The sequence below is a fragment of the Nicotiana sylvestris genome, chromosome 8 (assembly GCF_000393655.2).
Source record: "Nicotiana sylvestris chromosome 8, ASM39365v2, whole genome shotgun sequence".
NCBI lineage: Eukaryota > Viridiplantae > Streptophyta > Magnoliopsida > Solanales > Solanaceae > Nicotiana > Nicotiana sylvestris.
The window spans coordinates 51,801,043-51,813,035 of record NC_091064.1 but is presented as its reverse complement, the minus strand read 5'-3'; positions in this window follow the sequence as shown (position 1 = coordinate 51,813,035).

Here is an 11,993-nt window from a genome sequence, read left to right as displayed (position 1 = left end):
TCCTCCGAATACTTTAGAACTTCCCTTTCTATCTAGGCAACTATTTTGTGAATGAGTCCAAAGTCCATGGCATTCCCCCCTTAGGCCTCCTTCTCACACCACAACTTGTAGTTGGAATCCTTCCAATCTCGTAATTGTTGCTACCTTACATCACGCAGCCTGCATAATTTTGACCTTCTAAGTGTGCCCAATCTCTAGGCTTCATATGTAGAGATTGATAAGATGTCCCTTTGGACATCTATGAGTATACTGAAGTTCTTTGCTCGGTACTTTGTTGAATTCACGAATATTTATCTCATCGCATAGGTCCGTTTAGCCATCCGTATGAATTTACTTCCATAACTCTTACTTTAATTTATCGTTGCTAAGGTCTGCTACCAAATCCCAACTTACTCTCGTTGCTTATTCCATATGTATAAATTTAAGTCCTTTAATGCTTCCTCATTACTGCTCATCTTTAGAATGATGGCCTAATCTCATCTCATACTTTGTGACCTTTGTCCATCCATTGTTGATTCATCTCAATATTGATCTACAATATACCACTGATAACTTAAAACTTCTTACGTAATACTTTGCCCCTAGGGCTTACGTTACATCAAGGAATATTCGAAGTAATTTTTCTGATCCACTTAGCAGTGATATTGTACTTCAATAATCGTATTCTATAGCATCCCAAGGTGATTCTCTTACATGAGTATTTTAATCCCGTACAATTCATGAATCACTTTTCTTTTTTTTTCAAATTATTACTCAATGGAAGGCCCAAATGTCATCCTTTATCTATCACAATTACACTTTTATTCTACTATTAGGGCCACATTCCATCTCTTCTAAATGCTACTTATGAAGAGTAACTCCTTTGAGTCCATTTAGGCTATATTGAGCTTACTATAACATAGAAAAGCCATTAGCTCCCTTGTTTTTATGGGCCTAATCCTGAGGACTAATCCATTCTTGCCACCTTATCACTTGCCTTTTCTCGTTCTTACATCCTGTCAAAAAACTTTGTCGCTTTACTATACTTTAGTTTGCGACCTATACACATCTATTTATACTACTCGTAATCTTCCTTCAACTTGCTTGAATTTTCTTGTGTTATTTTAGAACATCAAGCGAGACATCACATCGTCTCTAACTTTTCTTTACTTTCTTAACTAGACCTCTTGATACCTAGAAATCATTGACTAGAAGATATGCCACTGATGATGCCGCTATCATTCTTGGATATTGAATCACCGTGCTTATAGCCTTCTATCCAAAGTATGGACTATTCACGATCTTCTGTCTTTGAGTATATCGTACGTTGTTTACCTTTACCTTACTTACCTTAAAATTTCGCATCGTATCTTCTATCTCTCCCGTGACCTCCCTTCTACCTAGGTGTAATCCACGTCCATAACTTGAAGTTCTATTATAATACTTGCACCTCTGGTACATACACAATCTCGTGGGAGTTTCATACTAACTTCTTATGAGACTGGTACCCTTCTAACTGGCTTTATTGTAGAGCCGTTATAGAACATAATTGTTGTGCTATCTCTCTTGCACCTCTAATATTAAGAGTGATTCTGCTATGTTCTCAATCATGATTCCTATAACTTCTGGGTCCAATAATTAGATTCCTGATTTACTTTATTGATGTAACTCTTTAGTTTCCCTCTTCTTCTGATCGACCTTTATGCTGGCTTAAGTTATTTTCCAATTTGCAGCTCATGGTATTAGTTATTACTTTAGCCCTCCATGGATGCTATGAAATATCCATGATACAATCTTTTAACAATTCATTCCTTTGTCTATGACCTGGGCTCAATTCTTTCTTTTAACTTATACCGGAATCTTTTACGACTGTATGATTGTCAACATATATATTGCATGTATAAAAATCCAAACTCTTAAGTGCGTTCATAACGTCACCAACTCAGGATCATTGATCAAATAATTTCTTTCGTTCTTTCTCAGCTTTCTTTTAACGTAAGCTATTACCCTTCCTAGTCTTTCTTCCCTCTTGTTGCATGGATACTTATCTTATCTTAGCTCTCATGCATGCCACAATTTTCGTACAACTCATATGATCTTTGAATATTTCTTTTGATTTTTACGTCACGTTCACTAGCCACGGTAGATTCCTCTTTCTTATGGAGGACGTACAATGTTGTTGTGAAACTGTTGTTACAAGACCATTTACTCTTTAGGTCACTGTGCTTAGGTTGAAGCCTTCTTCCTCATTTCCTCAGCTAGTCCTTCACTATAATACTTAGGGAGGATCCTGTGACTCTTGTAAAGATGCGAGCTTATTATATCGCATTCCCGATAGAATTTTTGATGTTCGTGCTCACTTATAATTATCCTTAGTTACTTACCTCCACACTCATTTGCTCATACAACGACTTCTGAACTGAAGTTTTGATTGTCTTCCCAGTGGGACTATCTTTTATTTCCGTAACACTCATACGGTACCTTTAACTACCCCAACTCCTATTTGAATATTTCTGAAGTATTACAATGTCATAATTACGGGGCTAAATTCACTATATTGGGTTTTACTATCTTTATCTTGCACGACCTGTTGTCTTGTCTGTATCTTCTTGACTAGCCATAACTAGGCTCTCCCTAAATCAACTACTAACTACTCGTTGGCCCATTCTCATGTCAATATTCCATGAAATCTTTCTTGGGTTATTTCCTTGGTCTTAACTTACGTCTCGCACTGGCTCCTTAATTATCAATAACATCTCGGGCAGGAACCCTTACTTCTTCTCCTTGATATCGCGTTTGCATAATGTTCTGGAATCGTAGCATATCTGTACCATTTGGATAAGTGCAATCTCATCAATTTCTCATTTTTATTGCATTCTTCCTTTATCATTCCATATTCCCCCCTTTAGGAGAGTACTAATAGTTGGAGCTACGACGACCTTCCTATAGATGTTTTACCTTTTTATCTTCGGCGTCCTTTTTACCTCATTGATGGAACTTAGTCGCCTTGCGGTAATCCTTATGTACCAAGGATAACAAAATTCCTTACTCACAATGGTGACACTTAGTGTAACTGGCACATATATTCCCTTAAGCTTAACTTTGCTCCCCTTGCTTGCTTTAGGGAAATGTCTTCCTGAATGACCATTCTCTGAATTTCCCATGAATCTTCTTTTGTTGTCCATTCTATTATTGCCGGAACGCGATCTGAAATTCTCATGATGTCGATTGTTATAGAATCACTTAGTCCATAATTTATGTTTAGTTTATCTTGTTCACCTGCCCATACTGATTTGTATTATTATGGGGTTTAATTCTCCCTTCCTGGTAATCATGTTAGAGTCACGAACTTATTCCCCGAAATGAGGATATGACTCTATGGCCTAAACTATTTTATTTTCTTAAGGCACATCACCTTTTGTCTCTTTCTTGATTTGACTATATTTTCTGTAACACTCTACCATTGTCATCCATGTATCACACCCTATTCATAATGCTTCCTTATCTTTTTTCTCGTTGCTCTGCTAATATTTATGCATATCCTTTTTTTTGTGAAAACTTTAACACGACATTCTTTCGCTTTAGCTCCCCTTTGCTCCATTCACTGGTTCTTCGGGTTGCCTAGCATTATATATCTACTAGGGACAGGAGTCATACTAAGATAATATTTATCCTTTCCAGGCTTTCAGTACCTATCTTTGTAGCACTCATATCTAGTGGTACTATTTTAAAATGCACCATCTAGATGTTTCACAAGGAGATCTATTAGTACTTTTTGCAATGTCCCTCGAAATTGTCAACTAATGCAAACCATCCATTTACCATGTTGGGTTACCCTAAACTCATCCGGATCTTGATATCCCGTCATTCTCTAAACTATACATGTTATCCCCCACAGGGCATAACTGGAATGGGTGTGACCAATTGTACATACCTCTGTTACTATTGAGTAAAACTCTAAAAGCGTATGTTCCCCTGCCTGAATTATAAACATTGTTAATCTTTATTAACTGGGCACCTCGTACCCTTCTTCATCTTGCTTCTCTTTCTTGCTGAAACTTTTTTTTATCTTCTTAATCTCTCATTGTCTTTCACCATTAGGATGGATAGACATTCTTGCCTTAAGGCTTCTTATCAGGAAGCTTAGACCTTTGAGTACACCCATGATCTGCTAGAGACCTCACATTTACTTATCGTAGGCATCATACAAATATCCAATTCCTCTGACTTAGCTCTTCCATAACCATCTCTCTTTCCAACCTTCTTTTCGGATGTAGGTATCGTCTTATTACGAATAAAATATAATTTCAAAATTTGAATTCTTATAAATGAGCTCTACCACACGATTTAGAGTAAGAAGAAAGAGTGGCAATCCTAAATGCCCTATAGCCTATTGCTTACAAGTGTGGTGCACGACACACCCATAAACAAGACTCTACTAGACACAGGTTGTAGACTCCCTAGGACAGAACTGCTCTGATACCACTTTTGTCATGACCCAAACCGATGGGCCGTGACGGGAACCCGGTACCTCACTCAACCGAGTACCAACGTAATGTATATTTCTTATTACATCATCATATACACCTGACATACGGGCCTAATAGGCCAACATGATCATTTACAAACTCAAAACATAGGCCGACAAGGCCGTACAATCTTTCACGTACACGACATATGTCTACAAGTGTCTAAGAGTACATAAATGTCATAAAGGTCGGGACAGAGTCCTGCCATACCAAACAATACACGTCTAAATCATACTAACCAAACGAGCAACTCCGAAGCAAATGGAGCGCACCAACATCTTCCGCTGAGCTGATAGCCTACTTGGAGGGCTCTCGATCTGTCTATTGGGACCTGCGGGCATGAAACAAAGCGTCCCCAGGAAAAAGGGATGTTAGTACGAATAATATACCGAGGATGTAAGGCACATAAATAAATACATAAGAGATATGGAAGAAATATAGAATACATGACTCAACCTGTAAGTCTGAATAACTTTGTAAATCACGAAATAATTATAGTATAAGGCATATGCATATAAATGTCATGTCGTGCATAGGTACATGTTTCATAATATCATCAGCCTCTGAGGGCATCCCATCATATCATCTTGGACACTGTGGGCAAAATCATCAGCGTATACCAACTGATCAGGTGGTGGTGCGTATATAACGCCATAACCTTTCCCATATCCCATATACATACATATACATACATATATATGTGTATATAACGCCATCTGGTCATGGGTCAATGTACATGAATGCGATACATGAAAAGTATGCTAATAAATTCTTTCAGAATGTCATAAGACCATTTTGCCTTTGAGTAATATCATAAAGTAAACTCTTTTCAACTTTCGTATTTTTCTGAGACCCATGAACATATGATAAAATATTATGACATATGGGAATTCAAGAACATGGATATCTCTAATACTTCTATGAATTGAGTCATTCATGGAATTTGTGCATTTGCAGGTTTCATTTGTATCGTATAGTTCATGCCAAAAAAAAGAAGGGATAGCCTTATCATACCTGGAGTAGGAAAAACTCCGTATAATATTCTATTGGAAAAATACGATTTGAATCGGATTGCTTCTAATTTGGACGTAGTTAATGCTGGTCTAGGCTAGTTCTTGACTGCCTCAATCTTCCTCGGATCAACCTGAATACCCTCTACGGATACAACATGACCCAGGAATGCAACTGAACTCAACAAGAACTCGCATTTCAAAAACTTGGCATACAACTGCCTATCCCTCAAAGTCTAAAGAACCACTCTAAGATGTTGCTCGTGCTCCTCCCAGCTACGGGAATAGATCAAAATATCATCAATGAAGACTATCACGAATAAATCCAAGTAAGGCCTAAACTCTCGGTTCATCAAATCCATAAAAGCTGCTGGGGCATTTGTGAACCCGAATGACATCACTAGGAATTCATAATGCATGTACCGAGTGCGGAAAGTTGTCTTAGGGACATCGGATGCCCTAATCCTCAACTGATGGTAGCCAGATCTCAAGTCAATCTTCGAAAATATCTTAGGACCCAAAAGCTGATCAAACAAATCATCAATCCTCGGCAATGGATACTTATTCTTGATTGTAACCTTGTTCAACTGCCGGTAATCAATACACATTCTCATCGATCCGTCCTTCTTCTTAACAAATAACACCGGCGCACCCCAAGGTGAAACACTAGGTCTAATGAAACCTTTCTCAAGCAAGTCTTGCAACTACTTCTTCAAGTCTTTCAACTCAGGCGGGGCTATACGATACGGCGAAATAGAAATGGGCTGGGTGCCCGGAGCCAAATCAATACAAAAGTCAATATCCCTGTCGGTGGCATGCCCAGCAGGTCTGAAGGGAATACCTCAGGAAACTCACGAACAACGAGCACAGAATCAATAGAAGGGACCTCAGCACCAGAATCACGAACATATGCCAAATAGGTCAAACACCCCTTCTCAACCATACGTCGAGCCTTCATATAAGAGATAACATTACGAGTAGAATGACCAGGAGTCCCTTTCCACTCTAAACGAGGAAAATATGGCAAGGCTAAGGTGGTCTTGGCATGATAGTTCAAGATAGTGTGATAAGGTGATAACTAGTCCATCCCTAACATGACATCAAAATCAACCATGTCTAGAAGAAGCAAATCTATACGAGTCTCAAGACCCCTAATCACAACTATACAAGAACAATGGACTCGATCTACCGCAATAGAATCACCCACCGGTGTAGACACATAAACAGGAACACTCAAAGAATCACTAGGCATGACCAGATACAGTGCAAAATAAGATGACACATAGGAGTACATAGATCCTAGATTAAATAAAACTAAAGCATTTCTGCTACAAACCAGAATAGTACCTGTGATAACTGCATCGGAAGTCTTAGCCTCGGGCCTAGCTAGAAGAGCATAACATCGGGGTTTGGCCCTACCACCCTGAACTACATCTCTAGGATGGCCTACTGTTGGCTAGACTCCACCTCTAGCGGCCTGAGCTCTACCTCTAATACCTCTATCTCCACCTCTAGCACCTCTACCCCCACCTCTAGCTGGCTGGGTGGGTAGTGGAACACTCGGTGCCTGAATCATGGCACGGGAACCCTGCTGCTGAGAACTGATCAGTGCTCGAGGGCAATATCTAGCAATGTGCCTCGTGTCAGCACAAGTAAAACAAGCCCTCGGTTGCTAGGGCTGACGACCCTGGAAACTCCAAAGCGGCGGTGCACTGATAGGAGCTGGTGGTGCACTGTAGGTTTGCTGATCAGAATACTGCATATGAGAACCACGACCACCTGAAGCACCATGAGAAACCTGAAGTGCTAACTGAAAAGGCCTAGGAGAATGGCCTCTACCATACGAATCTCTACCTCTAGACGAGGTACAACTGAATCGGCCTGAATCATGAGGCCTCTTGTCATACCCCTGACCACCTCTCTAAGATAGAACCATCTCAACTCTCATGGCCACATTGGCTGCCTCCTAGAAAGAAATCTCACTCCTAGTCTCCTTGGCCATCTGAAGTCGAATCGGCTGAATATTCCCTCAATGAACCTCCTCACCCTCTCTCTCTCTCTCTCGGTGGGAAGTATGATAAGAGCATGACGGGCCAAGTCGATGAATCTAGTCTCATACTGAGTAATAGTCATAGAACCCTGCTGAAGGCACTCAAACTGCCTCCGGTAGATCTCTCTCTGAGTGATGGGGAGAAACTTCTCCAGAAATAACTGAGTAAACTGCTTCCAAGTCAAGGCTGGTGATCTGATTGGTCTAGCCAAGCAATAATCTCTCCACCAAATCTTGGCGGATCTAGACAAGAGAAAAGTAGCAAAATCGGCCCTATTGGTCTCCATGATCCCCATGTTCTTGAGAACCTCATGACAGCTGTCTAGAAAATCCTGGGGATCCTCAGAAGATGCACTACTGAAAGTAGTAGTGAAGAGCTTGGTGAACCTGTCCAACCTCCACAAAGCATCAGCAGACATAGCTGCTCCATCACCAATCTGAGCTATCAAACCTGGGTGAACTTTTCCAACTGGCTGAACTGTTGGAGTCTGGAACTGGGGAGCTACCTGCTCCGGAGTGTGAGTAGTAGGAGTCTGGGCTCCTCCTCTAGCTTGAGAGACGACTGGTGCTACAGGAAGCAAGCCTGACCGGGTGACACTCTCCATAAGGCCACTAGGCAGACCAGAGCATCCTGGAGTACAGGGGTAGCAATAAACCCCTCTAGGACCTGAGCTGGGCCTACCGGAACTATCTGAGCTAGAACCTCATCATCAATGTCAACCTGAGGCTCCGCCGCTTGTTTTGCTGCTCTAGGCTGAGCTCTACCCCTACCTCGGCCTCTAGCACGGCCTCAGCCTCGCCCTCTACCCCTCGTGGGAGCTGTTGTTGGGGGCTCGGGCTGCTGGTCAGTGGATGAAGAAGCGCGTGTTCTCGCCATCTGCGAAAGAACAAATTAGAAATTCAATCAGCAATGAGAAACCAAACTGCACGACAGGAAGGAATAAATGTGAAGTTTTTCCTAACTCTGTAGCCTCTAGGGGATAAATACAGATATCTCCATACCGATCCCTCAGACTCTACTAAGCTTGTCTGTGAACTGTGAGACCCATGTAACCTAGATTCTAATACCAACTTGTCATGACCCGAATTTTCCACCCTCGAGAGTCGTGATAGCGCTTACTAGTGAAAGCTAGGCAAGCCAAATTATTCTAATTACTTAACATTCTCCAGTTTTAAACCATTATCAATGATGAATAGATATCATGCAAATAGCGAAAATAATTAAGCAGAAGACAAAATCTGATAATTAATTGTAACACAACTACGGAAGTCTAAATACAACTCTACACAGAATTTGGTGTCACAGCTTCACAAACTGTCAAAGAACACTACATACAAAGTCTGAAAAGTAAAATATACATTGTTTCTGAAATGAGTAGGAAACAGGATAAAGGAAATTTAGGAGGTGACGCCAAGGCATGCGGACGTCTGCAGGACTACCTCGAGTCGCCTGTCAGACTGAAGGCAACAACCTCACTGCGGTCCGAAGTCTACAACACTGGGATCTGCACAAAAGAGTGCAGAGTGTAGTATCAGCACAACCGAGCCCGTGTGCTGGTAAGTGTCTAGCCTAACCTCGGCGAAGTAGTGACGAGGCTAGGACCAGACTGCCAAATAAACCTATGCAATTATATCATAAACAACGGAACTAGAAGCAGATATAATTAAAATTGGGCAGGGAAAACATGCTTTGAGGAATAACAGATAACAACAGAATATCAAGAAAATATAAAGAAACCAAAATCCAATTACTAAAACGAAGAGGGAAAACAAATGTAGAGTTCACTTTCATTTCACATCTCCTTACAGGGGTGCAACCCAATCCCGTTTCATATATCTCGTTGTAGGCTTGCAACCCGATCCCATTTCATATATCTCGTTGCAAGCGTGCAACCCGCTCCCATTTCACATGTCTCGGTGCAGGCGTATGACCTGCTCCCATTTCACATATCTCGTTGCAGGAGTGCAACCCGCTTCTATTTCACATATCTCGTTGCAAGCGTGCAACCTGCTCCCATTTCACATATCTTATTGCAGGCGTGCAACCCGCTCCCATTTCTTTTATTATCACCAATCACAAAAGGGTCTCAGCAAGGGAATAATAATATCAAAACAAACATCCCGGTAAGGGAACAATAATATGACAATAACATCCCAGCAAGGGAACAATAATAATAATAATATCCTAGCAAGGTAACAGTAATGATAATAACATTCTGACAAGGGAACAATAATGATAATAACATCCCGGCAAGGAAACAATAATGATAATAAGATGTGAAGCGCAATAAATGATAACGGAGTCATAATAAATACAATACAAGACTCACGGGCATGCTTGACACCAACGTATAGATACTCATCACCATGCCTATACGTCGTACTCCACAATTAACACGTAGCAATTAAGACACGACTCATTATCCCTCAAGCTAAGGTTAGACCAACCACTTACCTCGATGTCATGAACATAATTCAAGCCTCTACTATCACTTTACCTAGTGATTCCACCACCAATTCGCTCGTATCTAGCCACAAGTTACTTAATTACATCAATAAATGCTAAATGAATCAATTCTAATGCATGAAAATGAGTTTTCTAAAGTTTTACCCAAAAGTCAAAATTCGCCCCCGGGCCCACATGGTCAAAACCCGAGGTTCGAACCAAAATCCGATTACCCATTCCCCTACGAACCCAAATATATAATTTGTTTTGAAATCAGACCTCAAATCGAGGTCCAAATCCCCAATTTTTAAAAAACCTAGGTTCTACCCAAAACACCCTATTTCCCCCATGAAATGGATTGATTTTAAGTTGAAATCATATGAAAAGATGTTAATGATTGAAGGAAACGAGTTAAAATTGACTTACAATCGATTTGGAAGAAGAGTTGTCTTTGAAAAATCGCCTAAGAGTGCTTTGGTTTTAAAAGAGTGAAAAATTGGAGATTTTCGACTAAGTATAAAAGTTGCATGTGTCAGATATGGGAATTGTGATCAGGGTTCGCAATTACGAACCCCGACCTCTGCTATGTTCGCATTTGCGAACAAAATGTCAGATTTGCGAACAAAATGTCAGATTTGCGACCAAGTAGATTTTCCGATCTTCTTCGCATTTGCGATAGACCTCTCGCAAATGCGAAATCGCATTTGCGATACAAGAGTCGCATTTGCGACTAAGGCAGTAGTTGGGGGGATCGCATTTGCGATAAGAACCTTGCACTTGCGAGATAGTGTTGGTTTGGGCTAGTTCGCATTTGCGATATAGCTTTCGCAAATGCGAAGCCTGCAAGCCTGCAATACATCAGTTCAAAATCTGCAACATCCTAAGTCAAAATTCCACTCCGTGGCCTATCCAAAACTCACCCGAGCCCTCGGGGCTTCAAACCAACCATGCACACCAACCTAAAAATATCATACGGACTTTCTCGTGCATTACAATTGCTAAAATAACATCAACAACTATGAATTTAGCATCAAAATCATGAAATTTCTTAAGAACTTCAAACTTGCCAAATTTCTCAAATAAGGTCCGATTCACATCTTTTCAAATATGTTTCTTACCAATTGTCACCGGCTCGACTCAAATCATGTATAAGACATGTACCGGGCTCCGGAACAAAAATACGAGCCCGATACTAATGGTTTCAAGCACATTTCTCTTTCAAAAACTCATAATTAATTCAGCAAAATAATTTCTTTCAAAAATTCATTCTCGGACTCGGGACCACGAAATTCGATTTCGGGCATACGCCCAAATCTCATATTTTCTACGGACCCTCTGAGACCATCAAATCACGGGTCCGGATCTGTTTACCCAAAGTGTTGATCGAAGTCAAATTAATTCATTTTAAAGTCAAAAATTCATCATTTTTCACAGATTTTCACATAATGGCTTTCCGGCTATGCGTCCGGATTGTGCACGCAAATCGAGGTGAGACAGAAAGAGGTTTTTACGGCCTCAGAACACAGAATTCATTTCTAAAACAAGTGATGACCCCACACTCTAAATGTGATAATAGCCAAAAACCATTTAAGGAGTATGATTTCCCTTACAATAGCCGATGTGGGACTCAACAACTAGTCGTTATTTTATAATATTCGGATCGGATATGTGTCCACTCTTGTTTATATCAAAAAAATAAGATGTTATGTGGAAAATAACAAAATAAACTTTAGCGATGATAAATCAGACAATATAAGAATATACGAAAATAGGCTTAATATTCCAATATAATTTGGTCAACTGACCTAAGAATATAAAATTATTGAAACAATAATCTCCCCCGTAAAAGACTCTTGCAAGGAGTTCATTGTAGATGCTATTAATATATTTTAGAAAGAATTATATCCCCAATGTCACTTGGCCCAACAGCCTAACTGAAAATGGCCCGGGTTTGAAGTCCTTGCGTTGTTTGGCCGGGG